Raw genomic sequence first — 19,748 nt, 5'->3', positions numbered from 1 at the left:
TTAGAGGCCTCGCAAGCCAAATCGGGGGATCGGTTTATATGGGGGCTATATATAATTATGGACCGATGTGGACCATTTTTTGCATGGTTGTTAGAGACCATATACTAACACCATGTACCAAATTTCAGCCGGATTGGATGAAATTAGCTTCTCTTAGAGGCCTCGCAAGCCAAATTTGGGGGTCCGTTTATATGGGGGCTATACGTAAAAGTGGACCGATATGGCCCATTTGCAATACCATCCGACCTACATCAATAACAACTACTTGTGCCAAGTTTCAAGTCGATAGCTTGTTTCGTTCGGAAGTTAGCGTGATTTCAACAGACGGACGGACGGACGGACGGACATGCTCAGATCGACTCAGAATTTCACCACGACCCAGAATATATATACTTTATGGGGTCTTAGAGCAATATTTCGATGTGTTACAAACGGAATGACAAAGTTAATATACCCCCATCCTATGGTGGAGGGTATAAAAATATTGCGTTTTTATTTTAGCTTTTATTTGTATTGCAGATAATGCATTGATTTTTTTTTAGATTTCCAAAACGTTGATCTATGATAGAACATTAAAACCAATACGAAAATTCCCATTTAACTGATAATAGTTTAGTGACTATAAAGAATTAGTATTCACTATTCATTGATTTCTATTTTCTAAAATAAAAAAATACAAAAAAAAAATAGATAAAAAATATATCTGCTAAACAATACGTTATGGTCTCTAATAAATATCCCGCTCCATTAATAATCTCTACTATTCTGAGATTTTTGTTTTGTTTGTTTTTTTTTTCACCATAAACCATTGCGATACTCAAGAACCATTCTTGTTGATGTTCACGCAATTTTATTTGATAAATATACGCTAGGGTATAAAAACGACATCAACTTGGTGCTTTATCACATTGGAGAGATAGCGAAAATAACGCACATCACATCAAGTAAATGACTTTGCCTCTAATCGATGAGCGATTTTATTGATTGATACACTCTGAACATGCCAAATTATCGTTACACGCAAGGAATATCAATGAAAATAAAGCGATAAAAAAACAGTAGCCAATATAGATAAGGACTGAAAAAAAAAAACAAAAACAAAAAACAATTAAGGAAACTTTTGAGTTTTGATTTTAAGGAATTCTTCAAATAACTAGAAATGTTTAAAGGTTTGAAACTAGATGTCAAGAATGGAAACGGGTTAGTAAAAACTGCTAATAAAATTTATTTAGCGGCGTTTCACATTGCGGTAATACTACGAGAAGCTTTGAAACACATAGAAATGACACCAGCATTGCTGAGAGAAGATAATCCCTCTTCAATTCAATCTTCATCGAATTTCAAAACAACTAATTTTCGGGATCATTTGCAAATTTGCACCTTTTTTTTTAATGAAATTTGTGTCACTACATGCCACATTTTTTAATTTTTTTTTACATTTTTAATTAATTACGTTTTTTCTGTAATATATATTTTTTATAAATTTAATTTTCGATTCCAATTAGTATCGCCGATTTGCCTTAAACATAAATGTCGAATACTTTAATTAATGGGTTGGTATGTGATACATTTGTAAACTTTCCAATTATAATTTTTTAAATTAAAAAAAATGCAAATTGGACGAAAAAAGGCAGAATAAATACCTATATAATTAGTTTCGTTACCGGTATATGTAAATAATTACGAAAAGATATGAATTTTTGCGCGTTAGTTAGAGAGCCAGAAGTGAAATATAGGGGTCGGTATATCTGGGGGTTGTATACAATTATGAACGGATACGGACCAATTTTTATGTGATTAGTACAACCTTTTAGCGAGATCAAATGAAATTATCTTATCCAGGAGGCTCAAGAATTAAAATCTGTGGATCGGATTATATGGAGACTATAAATAACTATAGACCGATATATCCGGATCGAATGAAATCGGCTTCTCGAAGAGGCTCCAAATAGGGAGGGTGGGTTAATATAGGGGATGTGGTCCGATATGGCCCAGTTGCAATACCATCCAGTCTACATCAATAACAACTACTTGTGCCAAGATTCAAGTCGATAGCTTGTCTCGTTCGGAAGTAAGAGTGATTTCAACAGACGGATAGACGGACAACTCAGAATCTCACCACGACCCAGAATATAAATAATTAATAAAATGGTACATGTTATTTAAATTTTGCCGAAAAAATTCTAACAATTGCAAAATTTTGAAAATATTTGAGGTCAAAAGTTTCGCACAACCGTTAAAATGCATTAAAAATTATAAAAAAATTATAAAAATTATTTATTTTTAACAATATCAATTAACAATTTGTTTAAATTCACATCCGAAACACTGAATTCGGATCAAATCTTAAGAACTGATGCATATTCAGTGAAACAACTGTTGAAATATTGGACATGCCTCCTATGCTCAATACTGTTACCACTCGTGCCAAAAATAATCTACCAAAATTTCAAGACAAATTTACCAAAAATCTACCAAACATAAAAAAAAACAAAATTTTATTTCTAAAGAAAATTTTGTCACAATTTTATTTCTATAGAAAATTTTGTCAAAATCTTATTTCAATAGAAAAATTTTGTCAGAATTTTATGATATAGAAAAATTTTGTTAAAATTTTATTTAAAAAAAGATTTTGTCACAATTTTATTTCTATAGAAATTTTTGCAAAAAATTTATTTCTATAGTAAAATTTGTCAAAATCTTATTTCTATAGTAAATTTTGTCAAAATGTTATTCTATAGAAAAATTTTGTAAAATTTTATTCTATAGAAAAATTTTGTCAAAATTTTATTTCTATAGAAAATTTTGTCTAATTTCTATTTCTATAGAAAATTTTGTAAATTTTTTTCTAATAGAAAATTTTATCACAATTTAATTTCTATAGAAAATTTTGTCAAAAATTTATTGGTAATAGAAAATTTTGTCAAAATTTTATTTCTATAGAAAATTTTGTCAAAATGTTATTTCTTTAGGAAAATTTTGTCAAAATTTTATTTCTATAAAAAATTTTGTCAAATATTTATTTCTATAGAAAATTTTGTCAAAATTTTATTTCTATAGAAAATTATGTCAACATTTTATTTCTATAGAAAATTTTGTCAAAATGTTATTTCTATAGAAAATTTTGTCAAAATTTTATTCCTATAGAAAATATTGTCAATTTGCTTTTTCTATAGAAAATTTTGTCAAATTTTTATTTCTATAGAAAATTTTGTCAAAATTTTATTTCTATAGAAAAAATTGTCAAAATTTTATTTCTATAGAACATTTCATCAAAATTTTATTTCTATAGAAAAATTTTATCAAAAATTTATTTCTGTAGAATATTTTGTCAAAATTTTATTTCTACAGAAAATGTTGTTAAAATTTTATTTCTATAGAATATTTTGTCAAGATTTTATTTTTAAAGAAAATTTTTGGCAAAATTTTATTTCTATAGAAAATTTTGTCCAAATTTTATTTCTATAGAAAATTATGTCAACATTTTATTTCTATAGAAAATTTTTGTCAAAATTAGAAAATATTATCAAAATTTTATTTCTATAGAAAATTTTGTCAAAATTATATGTCTATAGAAAATTTTGTTAAAATTATATGTCTATAGAAAATTTTGTTAAAATTTTATATCTATAGAAAATTTTGTCAAAATTTTATTTCTATAGAAAATGTTGTTAGAATTTTATTTCTATAGAATATTTTGTCAAGATTTTATTTTTATAGAAAATGTTGTCAAAATTTTATTTCTATAGAAAGTTTTGTCAAAATTTTATTTCTATAGAAAAATTTGTCAAAATTTTATTTCTATAGAACATTTTTGTCAACATTTTATTTCTATAGAAAATTTTGTCAAAAATGAATTTCTATAAGAAAATTTTGTCAAAATTTTATTTCTAATAAAAAATTATGTCAACATTTTATTTCTAATAGAAAATTATGTCAAAATTTTATTTCTATAGAAAAATGTTATCAACAATTTATTTCTATAGAATATTTTGTCAAAATTTTATTTCTATAGAACATTTTTGTCAACATTTTATTTCTATAGAAAAATTTGTCAAAATTTTATTTCTATAGACCATTTTTGTCAACATTTTATTTCTATAGAAAATTTTGTCAAAAATGTATTTCTATTAGAAAATTTTGTCAAAATTTAATTTCTAATAAAAATTATGTCAACATTTTATTTTTAATAGAAAATTATGTCAAAATTTTATTTCTATAGAAAAATTTTATCAAAAATTTATTTCAATAGAATATTTTGTCAAAATTTTATTTCTATAGAAAATGTTGTTAAAATTTTATTTCTATAGAACATTTTTGTCAACATTTTATTTCTATAGAAAATTTTGTCAAAAATTTATTTCTATAGAAAATTTTGTCAAAAATTTATTTCTATTAGAAAATTTTGTCAAAATTTTATTTCTAATAGAAAATTATGTCAAAATTTTATTTCTAATAGAAAATTATGTCAAAATCTTATTTCTATAGAAAAATTTTATCAAAAATTTATTTCTATAGAAAATTCTGTCAAAATTGTATTTCTATAGAAAATGTTGTTAAAATTTTATTTCTATAGAACATTTTTGTCAACATTTTATTTCTATAGAAAATTTTGTCAAAAATTTATTTCTATTAGAAAATTTTGTTAAAATTATATGTCTATAGAAAATTTTGTTAAAATTTTATATCTATAGAAAATTTTGTCAAAATTTTATTTCTATAGAAAATGTTGTTAGAATTTTATTTCTATAGAATATTTTGTCAAGATTTTATTTTTATAGAAAATGTTGTCAAAATTTTATTTCTATAGAAAGTTTTGTCAAAATTTTATTTCTATAGAAAAATTTGTCAAAATTTTATTTCTATAGAACATTTTTGTCAACATTTTATTTCTATAGAAAATTTTGTCAAAAATGAATTTCTATAAGAAAATTTTGTCAAAATTTTATTTCTAATAAAAAATTATGTCAACATTTTATTTCTAATAGAAAATTATGTCAAAATTTTATTTCTATAGAAAAATGTTATCAACAATTTATTTCTATAGAATATTTTGTCAAAATTTTATTTCTATAGAACATTTTTGTCAACATTTTATTTCTATAGAAAAATTTGTCAAAATTTTATTTCTATAGACCATTTTTGTCAACATTTTATTTCTATAGAAAATTTTGTCAAAAATGTATTTCTATTAGAAAATTTTGTCAAAATTTAATTTCTAATAAAAATTATGTCAACATTTTATTTTTAATAGAAAATTATGTCAAAATTTTATTTCTATAGAAAAATTTTATCAAAAATTTATTTCAATAGAATATTTTGTCAAAATTTTATTTCTATAGAAAATGTTGTTAAAATTTTATTTCTATAGAACATTTTTGTCAACATTTTATTTCTATAGAAAATTTTGTCAAAAATTTATTTCTATAGAAAATTTTGTCAAAAATTTATTTCTATTAGAAAATTTTGTCAAAATTTTATTTCTAATAGAAAATTATGTCAAAATTTTATTTCTAATAGAAAATTATGTCAAAATCTTATTTCTATAGAAAAATTTTATCAAAAATTTATTTCTATAGAAAATTCTGTCAAAATTGTATTTCTATAGAAAATGTTGTTAAAATTTTATTTCTATAGAACATTTTTGTCAACATTTTATTTCTATAGAAAATTTTGTCAAAAATTTATTTCTATTAGAAAATTTTGTCAAAATTTTATTTCTAATAGAAAATTATGTCAAAATTTATTTCTAATAGAAAATTATGTCAAAATTTTATTTCTATAGAAAAATTTTATCAAAAATTTATTTCTATAGAAAATTCTGTCAAAATTGTATTTCTATAGAAAATTCTGTCAAAATTGTATTTCTATAGAAAATGTTGTCAAAATTTTATTTCTATAGAAAATTTTGTCAAAATTTTATTTTTATAGAAAATTTTTGGCAAAATTTTATTTCTATAGAAAATTTTGTCCAAATTTTATTTCTATAGAAAATTATGTCAACATTTTATTTCTATAGAAAATTTTTGTCAAAATTAGAAAATATTATCAAAATTTTATTTCTATAGAAAATTTTGTCAAAATTATATGTCTATAGAAAATTTTGTTAAAATTATATGTCTATAGAAAATTTTGTTAAAATTTTATATCTATAGAAAATTTTGTCAAAATTTTATTTCTATAGAAAATGTTGTTAGAATTTTATTTCTATAGAATATTTTGTCAAGATTTTATTTTTATAGAAAATTTTGTCAAAATTTTATTTCTATAGAAAGTTTTGTCAAAATTTTATTTCTATAGAAAAATTTTTCAAAATTTTATTTCTATAGAAAATTTTTGTCAACATTTTATTTCTATAGAAAATTTTGTCAAAAATGTATTTCCATTAGAAAATTTTGTCAAAATTTTATTTCTAATAAAAAATTATGTCAACATTTTATTTCTAATAGAAAATTATGTCAAAATTTTATTTCTATAGAAAAATGTTATCAACAATTTATTTCTATAGAATATTTTGTCAAAATTTTATTTCTATAGAAAATGTTGTTAAAATTTTATTTCTATAGAACATTTTTGTCAACATTTTATTTCTATTAGAAAATTTTGTCAAAAATTTATTTCTATAGAATATTTTGTCAAAATTTTATTTCTATAGAAAATGTTGTTAAAATTTTATTTCTATAGAACATTTTTGTCAACATTTTATTTCTATAGAAAATTTTGTCAAAAATTTATTTCTATAGAAAATTTTGTCAAAAATTTATTTCTATTAGAAAATTTTGTCAAAATTTTATTTCTAATAGAAAATTATGTCAAAATTTTATTTCTAATAGAAAATTATGTCAAAATTTTATTTCTATAGAAAAATTTTATCAAAAATTTATATCTATAGAAAATTCTGTCAAAATTGTATTTCTATAGAAAATGTTGTTAAAATTTTATTTCTATAGAACATTTTTGTCAACATTTTATTTCTATAGAAAATTTTGTCAAAAATTTATTTCTATTAGAAAATTTTGTCAAAATTTTATTTCTAATAGAAAATTATGTCAAAATTTTATTTCTATAGAAAAATTTTATCAAAAATTTATTTCTATAGAAAATTCTGTCAAAATTGTATTTCTATAGAAAATGTTGTCAAAATTTTATTTCTATAGAAAATTTGGACAAAATTTTATTTCTATAGAAAATTTTGACAAAATTTTATTTCTATAGAAAATTTTGTCAAAATTTTATTTCTATAGAAAATTTTATCAAAATTTTATTTCTATAGAAAATTTTGTCAAAATTTTGTTTCTATAAAAAATTTTGTCAAAATCTACCAAATCAGCAAGAATTCTACCAATCCACGAAATAGTAGAAAATATACCATTTGTGGTAAAATTCTATCAAGAATATTTCACAACTGTTTGGCGACGCTTTTTTTGCTGGAAATCTTAATCCAGGAACAAAATATTATTATGTATAATACTAATTAACTAAGAAATAAGAGAGAATTAAAACAGTGGCATAAAATTTAAAAAAAAAAACTCTCTAAGTGACACTACTCCAAAAGTGAAAAAAGTGGTCGATTTTGACTCTAAAATGTTAAATTGTAACTCTGCTGGCCATCTACCCATCCGTAGTTGAAATTATTTTTGAAATAGTGTTTTAATCATATTTGTACAATTTTAATACCCTTTCATTTTGTTTATCTACCCAATCCCCTGCCAAAACCTCCCCCAAAAACACTCAACAAGGAACAATTTTAAAAATTCCTAATAACCACATTGTTGGCTAGGATCTTCAAATTCAAACATCCCTTTATTAATAAAATTGCATTAGTTTCATATGTTATCTGTTATATATCTCCAAAATTGTTGGACCGAAGATCCTAACTCCATGGTACCAGACAAATTTGGCCGGTATTGCTTTAAATTTAGCTTAAGGTTGCTTTAACCCTTAAATGCCTACTGTATCTTTTAAGATACAACCAGAAAAAAATTTGTACGTCTTAAAATGTTGACCGATTTCTATAAAATTAAGTTTGCTGTATTTAAAACATCATAACGCTATTACTAAATATATGCTTTCCTTGAAAATTTTTTTGTACTTCTGAGTAATCTGACGTCAAAATTAGAAATCAAATTTTGACCAAAAATTCAAAAAACTACAAATTGGAATTTAAATAATATTTACCAAAGTTGGAAGTAATGTTGGTGAACAAAAACTATGTAGTGTAAAAACATCTCTATTATCTACCAAAATAAATTTGTTTATTTGTTGAGATACATTATTAAGATTTTTTTTTAAGATGCAAAAAATTATTATAAATTTATTTCTATCTATTAAATTACCTTTACTTGGTTGAATGATATTCTTCTTTCTGCTCTTTCAATCTGCAAATATATAAAAAATATATTATTAACCATTTGTTACCTTTCATATGTCTTTAATTTCGTTATCACTTTTCAATTTATTAACTTAAGTCATATAAACTATGGCAAAGTGCATTCAATGAACTTTTCGAAACTCAATTGATAAGAAATTTTACTTTATGTGTTAAACAAAATTAAATAAAAGAACATGCCTTTGAGGCTAACACTGAACTCAAGTATTAAGGTCAAGGCAAACATGTGTTGGCATTATAAAGGCAAAATCCATTTGATTCTATTACCAGGCAAAAGGCAATCACCTAACAAATATTGCTGCAAATTTTGCTTCCCACCCACGGAGAAGTTGAAAAATCCCATAAAATCCAATGTCTAGATATCGATAAAAATTTACTGTTTTCTTCTTTGAAGCACTGGGAAAAATCTTCTTAAATCATAAAAGCTGGCTATGTTCACACATACACAAAAACAGGCATTGGCACATTCACTGGGTCTTTGGGTAATGACATGAAATCTTTAAATACAAAAATGGTAAAGCAATGGTAAAAGGATCTTATTGCACTGTTTAAAAGGACAATTTCTTATGAAAACATTTTTTTTGCTTTGTAAACAGAAAAATTAGCTTAATGGAATCTTTGGCAAAAATTATCTTTTAATTGGCATTAGCTTTTAACTTTCAGAGAATCAAATTTTTGTTGGTGTTCTATGCGAATATTTTAAGTCTTGAGTTATGTGTGTGTGTGTTTTTTAAAGAAATTTTTCATATAGAAATTATGTCTGTATTTTTTTTTTGTTCATTTATTTTTCCTATTTCTTTGAAACCATATTAAGGAAAATATTGTCTTTACGACGAGAATATAAGCCTTAATGTGTTTTTATAAAGTTCCTAGCCTTTAATCGCTAAGACATTTTACTTAAATGGTTAACGACTGCTAAAACGTGAGCAGAAAAAACAATGATGCTTACTTGAAGGCAGTAAGTATCCTAGAAATAATGATTCTTTAGAAGATTAAGTGAAAAATGGGAAGACAATTGATTGAGTGGGGTAGTACTAAAGTTGTCAAAATGTAAAAGGATTTTAAAAAAGGCTATGTGGAATGCGGCCTAAGGTCTTAGACCTACTCAGCAAAAAAAAAAAAAAATAGCTTTCAAAAAAACAGTTTGGATCCCCAATCTGAAATTCGGAAGTGTTGAAAACTTTAATCATCTCCAATGAATTTTACATGGGCTTATCATAGGACGGAAGTACTCCAATTTTTGGATCCATTGCAGTTGTGCCTTTAGAAGTTGTGCCTGGAAGTTCATTTGGATGAAGATATTCAAAAAAACTAATTTTAAAAGTTTTCATTAAAAAATTAATTGATACAACTAACTTTTTAATCGAATTCAGAAGACTAAGTCAGTTAAATCAAGTCGGGCGGGGCCGACTATATTATACCCTGCACCACTTTGTAGATCTAAATTTTCGATACCATATCACATCCGTTGGGTGCTATATATAAAGGTTTGTCCCAAATACATACACTTAAATATCACTCGATCTGGACAGAATTTGATAGACTTCAAAAAAGACAAAATCTATAGACTCAAAATTTAAGTAGGCTAATGCACAAGGGTGCAATACAATGTTATTAAAGAAATATGGGAAACATTTAAATCTGAAGCAATTTTAAGGAAACTTCGCAAAAGTTTATTTATGATTTATCGCTCGATATATATGTATTAGAAGTTTAGGAAAATTAGAGTCATTTTTACAACTTTTCGACTAAGCAGTGACGATTTTACAAGGAAAATGTTGGTATTTTGACCATGTTTGTCAAAATCAGAAAAACATATATATGGGAGCTATATCTAAATCTGAACCGATTTCAATCAAATTTGGCACGCATAGCAACAATGCTAATTCTACTCCCTGTGCAAAATGTCAACTAAATAGGAGTTAAAAATTGGCCTCTGTGGTCATATGAGTGTAAATCGGCCGAAAGCTATATATGGGAGATATATTTAAATCTGAACCGATTTCAAGCAAATTTGGCACGCATAGCTACAATGTTAATTCTACTCCTTGTGCAAAATTTCAACTAACTCGGAGCAAAAAATTGGCCTCTGTGGTCATATGAGTGTAAATCGGGCGAAAGCTATATATGGGAGCTATATCTAAATCTGAACCGATTTAAATCAAATTTTGCACACTTAACTGCACTACTACTTGTACTCTTAGTGCAAAATTTCAAACAAATTGGGCCAAAACTCTTGCTTCTAGGACCATATTAATCCATATCGGGCGAAAGATATATATGGGAGCTATATCTAAATCTGAATCGATTTCAACCAAATTTGGCACGCATAGCTACAATGCTAATTTTACTCCCTGTGCAAAATTTCAATTAAATCGGAGTAAAAGAGTGGCCACTGTGGTCATATGAGTGTAAATCGGGCGAACGATATATATGGGAGCTATATCTAAATCTGAACCGATTTCAATCAACTTTTGCACACTTAACTGCACTACTAATTGTACTCCTAGTGCAAAATTTCAAACAAATTGGGAATAAACTCTGGCTTTTAGGACCATATTAGTCCATATCGGGCGAAAGATATATATGAGAGCTATATCTAAATCTGAATCGATTTCAATCAAATTTAGCACGCATAGCTACAATGGTAAATCTACTCCCTGTGCAAAATTTCAACCAAATTGGGCCAAAACTCTGGCTTTTAGGACCATATTAGTCCATATCGGGCGAAAGATATATATGGGAGCTATATCTAAATCTGAACCGATTTCAATCAAATTTTGCACACTTCACTATACTACTAATTGTACTGCTAGTGCAAAATGTCAACCAAATTCGGCCAAAAGTCTGGCTTCTGGGCCATATAAGTCCATATCGGGCGAAAGATATATATGGGAGCTATATCTAAATCTGAACCGATGTCAATCAAATTTTGCACACTTGACTATACGACTGAGTGTTATGTTTGTAAAAAATTTCAAGCAAATCGGTATAAAACTCTGGCTGCTGGGTCCATATTAGTGCATATCGGGCGAAAGATATATATAGGAGCTATATCTAAATCTGAACCGATTTCTTCCAAAAACAATAGGGTTCTATTCTGACCCAAATTAGGAACATGTGCCAAATTTGAAGGCGATTGGACTAAAATTGCGACCTAGACTTTGATCACAAAAATGTGTTCACAGACAGACGGACGGACGATATGGACCTAGTTAGGCATGGTTATTAACCTCCATATACTAGCACAATGTACCAAATTTCAACTGACTCGGATGAAATTTGCTCCTCCAAGAGGCTCGAAAACCAAATCTCGGGATCGGTTTATATGGGGGCTACATATGATTATGGACTGATATGGTCCACTTTTGGCATGGCTGTTAAATATCATATACTACCACCACGTACCAAATTTCAACCAGATCGGATGAATTTTGCTTCTCCATAAGGCAACGGAGGTCAAATCTGGGGATCGGTTTATATGGGAGCTGTATATAATTATGGACTGATATGAACCAATTCCTCCATGGTTGTTGGATACAATATACTACCACCACGTACCAAATTTCAACCAGATCGGATGAATTTTGCTTGTCCATAAGGCACCGGAGGTCAAATCTGGGGATCGGTTTATATGGGGCCTATATATAATTATGGACCGATTTCGACCAATTTTTGCATGGATGTTTGAGGCCATATATTAACACCACGTACCAAATTTGAACTGAATCAGATGAATTTTGGTCTTCCTAGAGGCTCCGGAGGTTGACCAATTTTTGCATGGTCATTAGAGACCATATACGTACACAATGTACCAAATTTCAGCCGGATCGGATGAAATTTGCCTCTCTTAGAGGCTCCGCAAGCCAAATCAGGGGATCGGTTTATGTGGGGGCTATATATAATTATGGACCGATGTGGACCAATTTTTGCATGGTTGTTAGAGATCATATACAAACACCACGTACCAAATTTTAACCGGATCGGATGAAGTTTGCTCCTCCAAGAGGTTCCGGAGGTCAAATCTGGGGATCTGCTTATATGGGGGATATATATAATTATTGACCGATATGGACCAATTCTTGCATGGTTGTTAGAGATCATATACAAACACCACGTACCAAATTTTAAGCGGATCGGATGAAGTTTGCTTCTCTAAAAGGCTCCGAAAGCCAAATGTGGGGGTCGGTTTATATGGGGGCTATACGTAAAAGTGGGGTAATATAGCCCATTTGCCATACCATCCTACCTACATTAATAATAACTACTTGTGCCAAGTTTCAAGTCTATAGTTTGTTTCGTTCGAAAGTTAGCGTGATTTCAACAGACGGACGAGCGGATAGATATGCTTAGATCAACTCAGAATTTCACCACGACCCAGAATATATATACTTTAAGGGGTCTTATAGCAATATTTCGATGTGTTACAAACGGAATGAAAAAAAAAAAATAACATACGCCCATCCTATGGTGGAGTGTATAATTAACTGGATCAATTAATTTCATTATTGAATAAGAAATTTTTTTGTGTACCATTCTAGGACAATATAATCTTGGTTGGAGATGATTCAAGTTTGCACTACTTTCGGGTCATGATTTTGGAGATCTAAATTACATTTTTGGAAGCTCGTTTTTTGTTGAGATATTTATTGAAGGCCTGCAAAATAGACCTTTCCAATGACCCATTCCTTTGACTCATATGGTCAGTGAGAGAGGTAAAATTTTTGAAATAGAAGTTGATCGAATCTATATTGGATGGAGCCTAAGTATATTTCTTCATTCAAATACACTTTCTAAAAAAAAATATGGAAATTCACTCTAGCCAACGATGAAATATGTATAGCTAGGCTTGTGTACATTGATAATTGGCATTTTCATTTCGACGACTAAATAATATAAAATACTTCATCTTCTTGTCCACAAACTTCGTAATTGTAATACTATGACGAATTAGCTTTTTTTTGTACGTCTATTCCTCTATTTAACTAAATATTTTCTAAAATATTCTCAAATTTTATCCTACAAGTTAAAGACACCACCAAATTAAATCATAATTTAAGGCATTCGATTTCAATTACCACCCTACATCCAAAACCTTATCTCACCAATACTAATATCAAATATTTTCCATCTTTCACTTACTATACCAAATTTTATATAAATTAATATATACAAATTACATATATGTCTATCCACATTAATAATAGAAAATTAATTTTGCCCTGTCTTTTGCTTTATTATATGCACTTCTATAAACAATCCTTATGTATTCTAATATCCCTGAAAATTGTATGAATATCACCAAACTAGGGTAAAAACGAAATTATATGCAAATTTTCTTGGAAATAAATAAATGTCCACAAAATATAGAAATGTCTTGAAAATAAATGCAAATTTCTTTCACAAATCTTGTAGACCAGAAAATTATTCTATTTCTTTGTTAGGGGTTTGCAAAACTTGTCACGAGTACCCACCTATGCGAACATTGACTTTGGTATCTTAAGGTATATCCAAAACTCAGTGCTCATATGGAGACACGAAGTAAAAGTAATGGAATATTTAGGGTTCTTAAACATCTTCTACGTCTTCTGCTTGTATTGTTAAAAAATTTTATTAACTTGCTAATGGGTATTAATATTAAATAACATTCATAAACAGATACTAGGCTTGCATATCCTTAAAATGGTCTATACGAGTATTTTTTTCGGAAAATTCCACTTCTGTAGGAAATTTCCTTTTTTTATAGATTTTATTGAAAAATTTAATTTCTTTAAGAAATTTTTGAAAAATTTAGTTTCTTTAAGAAATTTTTGAAAATATTTCATTTCTATAGGAAATTTTTGAAAAATTTAATTTCTTTAAGAAATTTTTGAAAAATTTCATTTCTTAAGCAATTTTTGAAAAATTTCATTTCGTTAAGAAATTTTTGAAAAATTTAATTTCTATAGGAAATTTTCAGAATATTCCACTTCTATAGGAAATTTCATTTTTAAACGAAATTTTTGAAAAATTTAATTTCTATTGGAAATTTTTGAAAAATTTAATTTTTATAGGAAACTAGCGTAACCCGGCTCGCTTCGCTGCGCCTTCCGAAGCGTATTTGCAGGAACATGTTGCGTTAACTTAGTCAACCATATTCTTCGTGCTGAAAACAAATTCGAAAAGATCTTTCAAACAAATCGGACTACTTGCTCTTTCGTTTATAGGTACAAATACGGCGGATATGCATATGTAGAATGGTTCGTCTTAAAAAATGTTCTGTATTCAAGTAGTTGGACAAACTTCTACATTTCTTGTGAATTTTAAGTGTGGTTTGTCAATGAAAGGTATCCTTCTTCTCAACATATCTGAAAATTAAGCACTATATTATAATAACATACAAAGAATTACTGTTTCCCATCCAATAAATCAGAAAAAGCAAAAATAGTAATAAATTTTACCACATTAACATTTGCTTAAATGTTGGAAAATGGTGCACCCAATTTCATGTAAATTTAAGTTCTTTACTAAAAAGAAGTCTGACAGAAGCCTGTGTAAAAATCATAAAATTCCCATTTACGGACAACCCTCTACTTTAAATTTATGAAAAAAAAAAACGGACAAAAGGGAACCCTCTCCCCACCTTCGCTCCACTCTGACCTGATTCGGACTATCACGTACAATATATTAACATAATTTCATAACTACTCAATGGTCCCTATAAATTCAATCGAAGTAAATCGACAAAGTTTATTTCAATTTTCCCCTTCTCCAACCAGATATCGAAAAATCATATACTAAATTAAAAATCATGTATAAATTTAATCACCTCCTCCCACGTTCCCTGTAAATTTCAAGTAGATCGGAGATGTTTAAATTTTCCTATTGTTTTAAAGGGACGTCACTTTCCCCGATACAATATCGACAAACACCGTAGTGAATAGCACCCCCAACCTTCCCTGAAAATTCTTGAAACTTTCCTTCGTTCATAACCTTCCTCCACTGCCTTTGTAAATTTCAAGAAAACTTAAGAATTTTTGTTTTTTTTTTCAGTTTTAGAGGAGAACCTACTCCCCGACCAAATATCAAAAAGTGATGTAGCCTATCTTTTGTAAACGTCCCAGAAAATGTCAAGCAAATTATAAGCCTAAAGGGGCGGCCTCTCTTCCGTCCAAATATCACAAAATCAGGTATCAACTATTAATATCGTAACCTCTCCCCAGTCCTCTGTAAATTTCAAGTAACTCGGTAAAGTTTAATTGTTTCTCTGTATGTAGTTACTTAAGAGAAGCGGATGTCTCCCCTTGTCCTTTTATTTTTATTAAAAAATTAGGAACCTGATATAAACATCATAACCTCACTCATTTTTCCGTAAAATTTCAATCGGGGGAGTTTAGTTTTGTTTTCACTGTACTTAAAAAAAAGTAGGGCAAAGGGGTGGTCCCCCTCCCCGACCAAATATCGAAAAATAATGTAGCGGATTTTTGTCTAGATGCCAACCCCAACATTCAATGAAAATTTCAAGCAAATCGCATAATTTTGTTCCAAGTTTTAAAAAGTAGGGCAAGGGGGAGGTCCCCCTCCCCGTCCACATATGAAACCATCAGGTACCCCATTTTAATTCCATAACCTCACTGCATGTTCTCAGTAAATCTCAGATAATTTAGAGAATTTTAGTTTTTTCACTGTACTTTAAAAAAGTCGAACAAAGGAGAGGTCCCCCTCCGCCTCCAAATATCGAAATATAAAGTAGCGGATCTTTGTCTAGATACCAAACCCAACCTTCAATTAAAATTTCAAGCAAATCGGTCAACTTTGGTCCAATTTTCAAAAAGTCCGACAAAGGGGAGGTCCCCCTCCGCGACCAGGTGTCAAAAAATGAGGTACCCTTTTTCACCACATGAACGCTCCCTACGATCTCTGAAAGTTTCAAGTAAATCGGTTCAGCCGTTTCGGAGCCAACTCGGAACACACAAACAAAGAAACAAACAAATAAACAAACATAGATTGAATTTTATATATATAGATTTTGTCAAAATTTTATTTCAATAAAAAATTTTGTCAAAATTTTATTTCTATAGAAAATTTTGTCAAAATTTTATTTCTATAGAACATTTTGTCAAAATTTTATTTCTATAGAACATTTGTCAAAATTTTATTTGTATAGAAAATTTTGTAAAAATTTTATTTCTATAGAAATATGTCAATATTTTTTTTTAACAAAACATTTTGTCAAAATTTTATTTGTATAGAACATTTTGTCAACATTTTATTTTATAGAAAATTTTGTCAAAATTTTATTTCTGTAAAAATGTTGTTTTATTTCTGTAAAAATGTTGTGAAAATTGTATTTCTATAGAAATATGTCAAAATTTTTTTTCAATAAAAAGTTTTGTCAAAATTTTACTTCTATAGAAAATTTTGTCAAAATTTTAATTCTATAGAAAAGTTTGTCAAAATTTTATTTCTATAAAACATTTTGTCAAAATTGTATATCTATAGAAAATTTAGCCAAAATTTTATTTCTGTAGAAAATTTTGTCAAAATTTTATTTCTATAGGGTGATTTGTTAAGAGCTTGATAACTTTTTTTAAAAAAAAAAACGCATAAAATTTGCAAAATCTCATCGGTTCTTTATTTGAAACGTTAGATTGGTCCATGACATTTACTTTTTGAAGATAATTTCATTTAAATGTTGACCGCGGCTGCGTCTTAGGTGGTCCATTCGGAAAGTCCAATTTTGGGCAACTTTTTCGAGCATTTCGGCCGGAATAGCCCGAATTTCTTCGGAAATGTTGTCTTCCAAAGCTGGAATAGTTGCTGGCTTATTTCTGTAGACTTTAGACTTGACGTAGCCCCACAAAAAATAGTCTAAAGGCGTCAAATCGCATGATCTTGGTGGCCAACTTACCGGCCCATTTCTTGAGATGAATTGTTCTCCGAAGTTTTCCCTCAAAATGGCCATAGAATCGCGAGCTGTGTGGCATGTAGCGCCATCTTGTTGAAACCACATGTCAACCAAGTTCAGTTCTTCCATTTTTGGCAACAAAAAGTTTGTTAGCATCGAACGATAGCGATCGCCATTCACCGTAACGTTGCGTCCAACAGCATCTTTGAAAAAATACGGTCCAATGATTCCACCAGCGTACAAACCACACCAAACAGTGCATTTTTCGGGATGCATGGGCAGTTCTTGAACGGCTTCTGGTTGCTCTTCACTCCAAATGCGGCAATTTTGCTTATTTACGTAGCCATTCAACCAGAAATGAGCCTCATCGCTGAACAAAATTTGTCGATAAAAAAGCGGATTTTCTGCCAACTTTTCTAGGGCCCATTCACTGAAAATTCGACGTTGTGGCAGATCGTAAGTCTATTCATGATGAAATGTCAAAGCATACTGAGCATCTTTCTCTTTGACACCATGTCTGAAATCCCACGTGATCTGTCAAATACTAATGCATGAAAATCCTAACCTCAAAAGAATCACCCTTTATAAAACATTTTGTCAAACTTTTATATCTATAAAAAAATTTTGTCAAAACATTTTGTCAAAATTTTATTTCTATAGAACATTTTGTCAAAATTTTATTTGTATAGAAAATTTTGTCAAAATTTTATTTGTATAGAAAATTTTGTCAAAATTTTATTTCTATAGAAAATTTTGTCAAAATTTTATTTGTATAGAACATTTTGTCAAAATTTTATTTTATAAAAAATTTTGTCAAAATTTTATTTGTATAGAAAATTTTGTCAAAATTTTATTTCTGTAAAAATGTTGTTAAAATTTTATTTCTATAGAAATATGTCAAAATTTTTTTTTCAATAAAAAATTTTGTCAAAATTTTATTTCTATAGAAAATTTTGTCAAAACTTTAATTCTGTAGAAAAGTTTGTCAAAATTTTATTTTTATAAAAAAATTTATCACAATTTTATTTCTATAGAAAGATATGCCTTAGAAATTTTAATCAAATTAAATTTGAATAAAAAAAATCAAAATAAGCTTTAAAATTTAATATCCATTCAAATAAGTGCCAAAACAAAACTCTTTCCCCAACATACAAATATGTCCTGCCAAATTTCCCTAAAATAAAAAAAACACCAGAAATTCCTATAAATCTTAAAGAGTGGTTTATTCACCTCAACATTTCTAGGATACTAGTCATTAAGCAGCATGTAAAGGCATATGAAACAAGGATTTTCTATCCACATGGGCAGAAAACAAAACAAAATCCTAAAACAAAAATGAAAAAGAAAATTCAAAAAAATTAAATCGACTACTGTTGCTTATACACAAACCATTTCCCATCATCCTCTGCCAGACACAATAAAAACAGTAGGTGTTCTTCATCCACATGGCCAAATAGATACGTACATGAAAATTCCAACAAAATTGATAAACTTATGCCATGAGGCTATGGCATGTTGCCGATTTTTTTTTCTGAATTTCTTGCTTTTCACGGACTCCAAGTAGATTGTATTTCGATAACAGCCACCTGCTGGAAGTGATATTAAGTAAGTGACTTGTGCTACACCATGGGAGATAAGCTCCGAGAGCATTCCACAAATAAAGTGGAGGTAGGATGCTTGAACAAGCAAATTTGCCAGAAAAAAAATCTAGGGTAATCTACTTTTGAAGAAGATGCTATTCTGACCAAGTATTTATATTAAATGTCTATATCTAAGCAGGGGCCAATGGCAGCATAATTGTCTTCTCAATAAGACGTTTGGTGTATGCATTTTTTTTTTGCTGTCTATGAATCGATAATTGCACTTGGAAACTGGTGTTTCGGAAAACTCAGAAAATAATGAAGATAAATGGAAGAATTCAACAACTGCTGTACAAGTGGGAAAGTCGATAATCGTTATTTTTGGCTAATGCACTTTTTGCCAAATAGCACATTCACAGACAAACAACTTAAGATTTTTTTTTTAAACTCAAAAGTCGATTAAGCGATTTTTAAGATAACAGGTGGGATGATATGTAATGCAGCAAAATAAACTCAATATATTTTCATTTTTTCTATTATTCAAAAAGCTAAAACGTTATTTGTATGAAAGTAGCTCTGGAGTATTTAAGCATATACTAGGTGAAGAGCCGTCTTTAGATCAACGATATTTTGATATTTTTTAGAACCAACGTTATTCTCCAAAATGCCTCAGGCGCAATAGTCCAACGGATTGAGATCATGTTAAAAAACCTTGAAGAACATTTTTGTCAAAATTTTATTTCTATAGAAAATTTTGTTAAAATTTTATTTCTATAGAAAATTTTATCAAAATTTTATTTCCATCTAAAATTTTGTCAAAATTTTATTTCTATAGAAAATGTACATAAAATTTTATCAAAATTTTATTTCTATAGAAAATTTTTTCAAAATT

General features: G+C 27.9%; 1 protein-coding gene across 7 annotated transcripts in view; it reads right to left on the bottom strand.

Moving 5' to 3' along the window:
- The window catches only part of LOC142240278 (UNC93-like protein), a 195,305-nt gene that overhangs the window by 142,113 nt on the left and 33,444 nt on the right, over positions 1-19,748 (bottom strand). For 6 of the 7 annotated variants that reach the window (XM_075311970.1, XM_075311972.1, XM_075311969.1 and 3 more), the window contains exon 2: positions 8,337-8,378. The exons of the other annotated variant lie outside the window; for it this stretch is intronic. The gene's annotated coding sequence lies outside the window, so the exon portion shown is untranslated. The remainder of the gene's footprint in view (positions 1-8,336; positions 8,379-19,748) is intronic. 7 annotated transcript variants of the gene reach the window in all.

This window comes from Haematobia irritans, chromosome 5, assembly GCF_050003625.1.
Source record: "Haematobia irritans isolate KBUSLIRL chromosome 5, ASM5000362v1, whole genome shotgun sequence".
NCBI classification, from domain to species: domain Eukaryota; kingdom Metazoa; phylum Arthropoda; class Insecta; order Diptera; family Muscidae; genus Haematobia; species Haematobia irritans.
The sequence above is the reverse complement of the archived record's forward strand: the minus strand, read 5'-3'. Positions and strand labels throughout refer to the sequence as shown.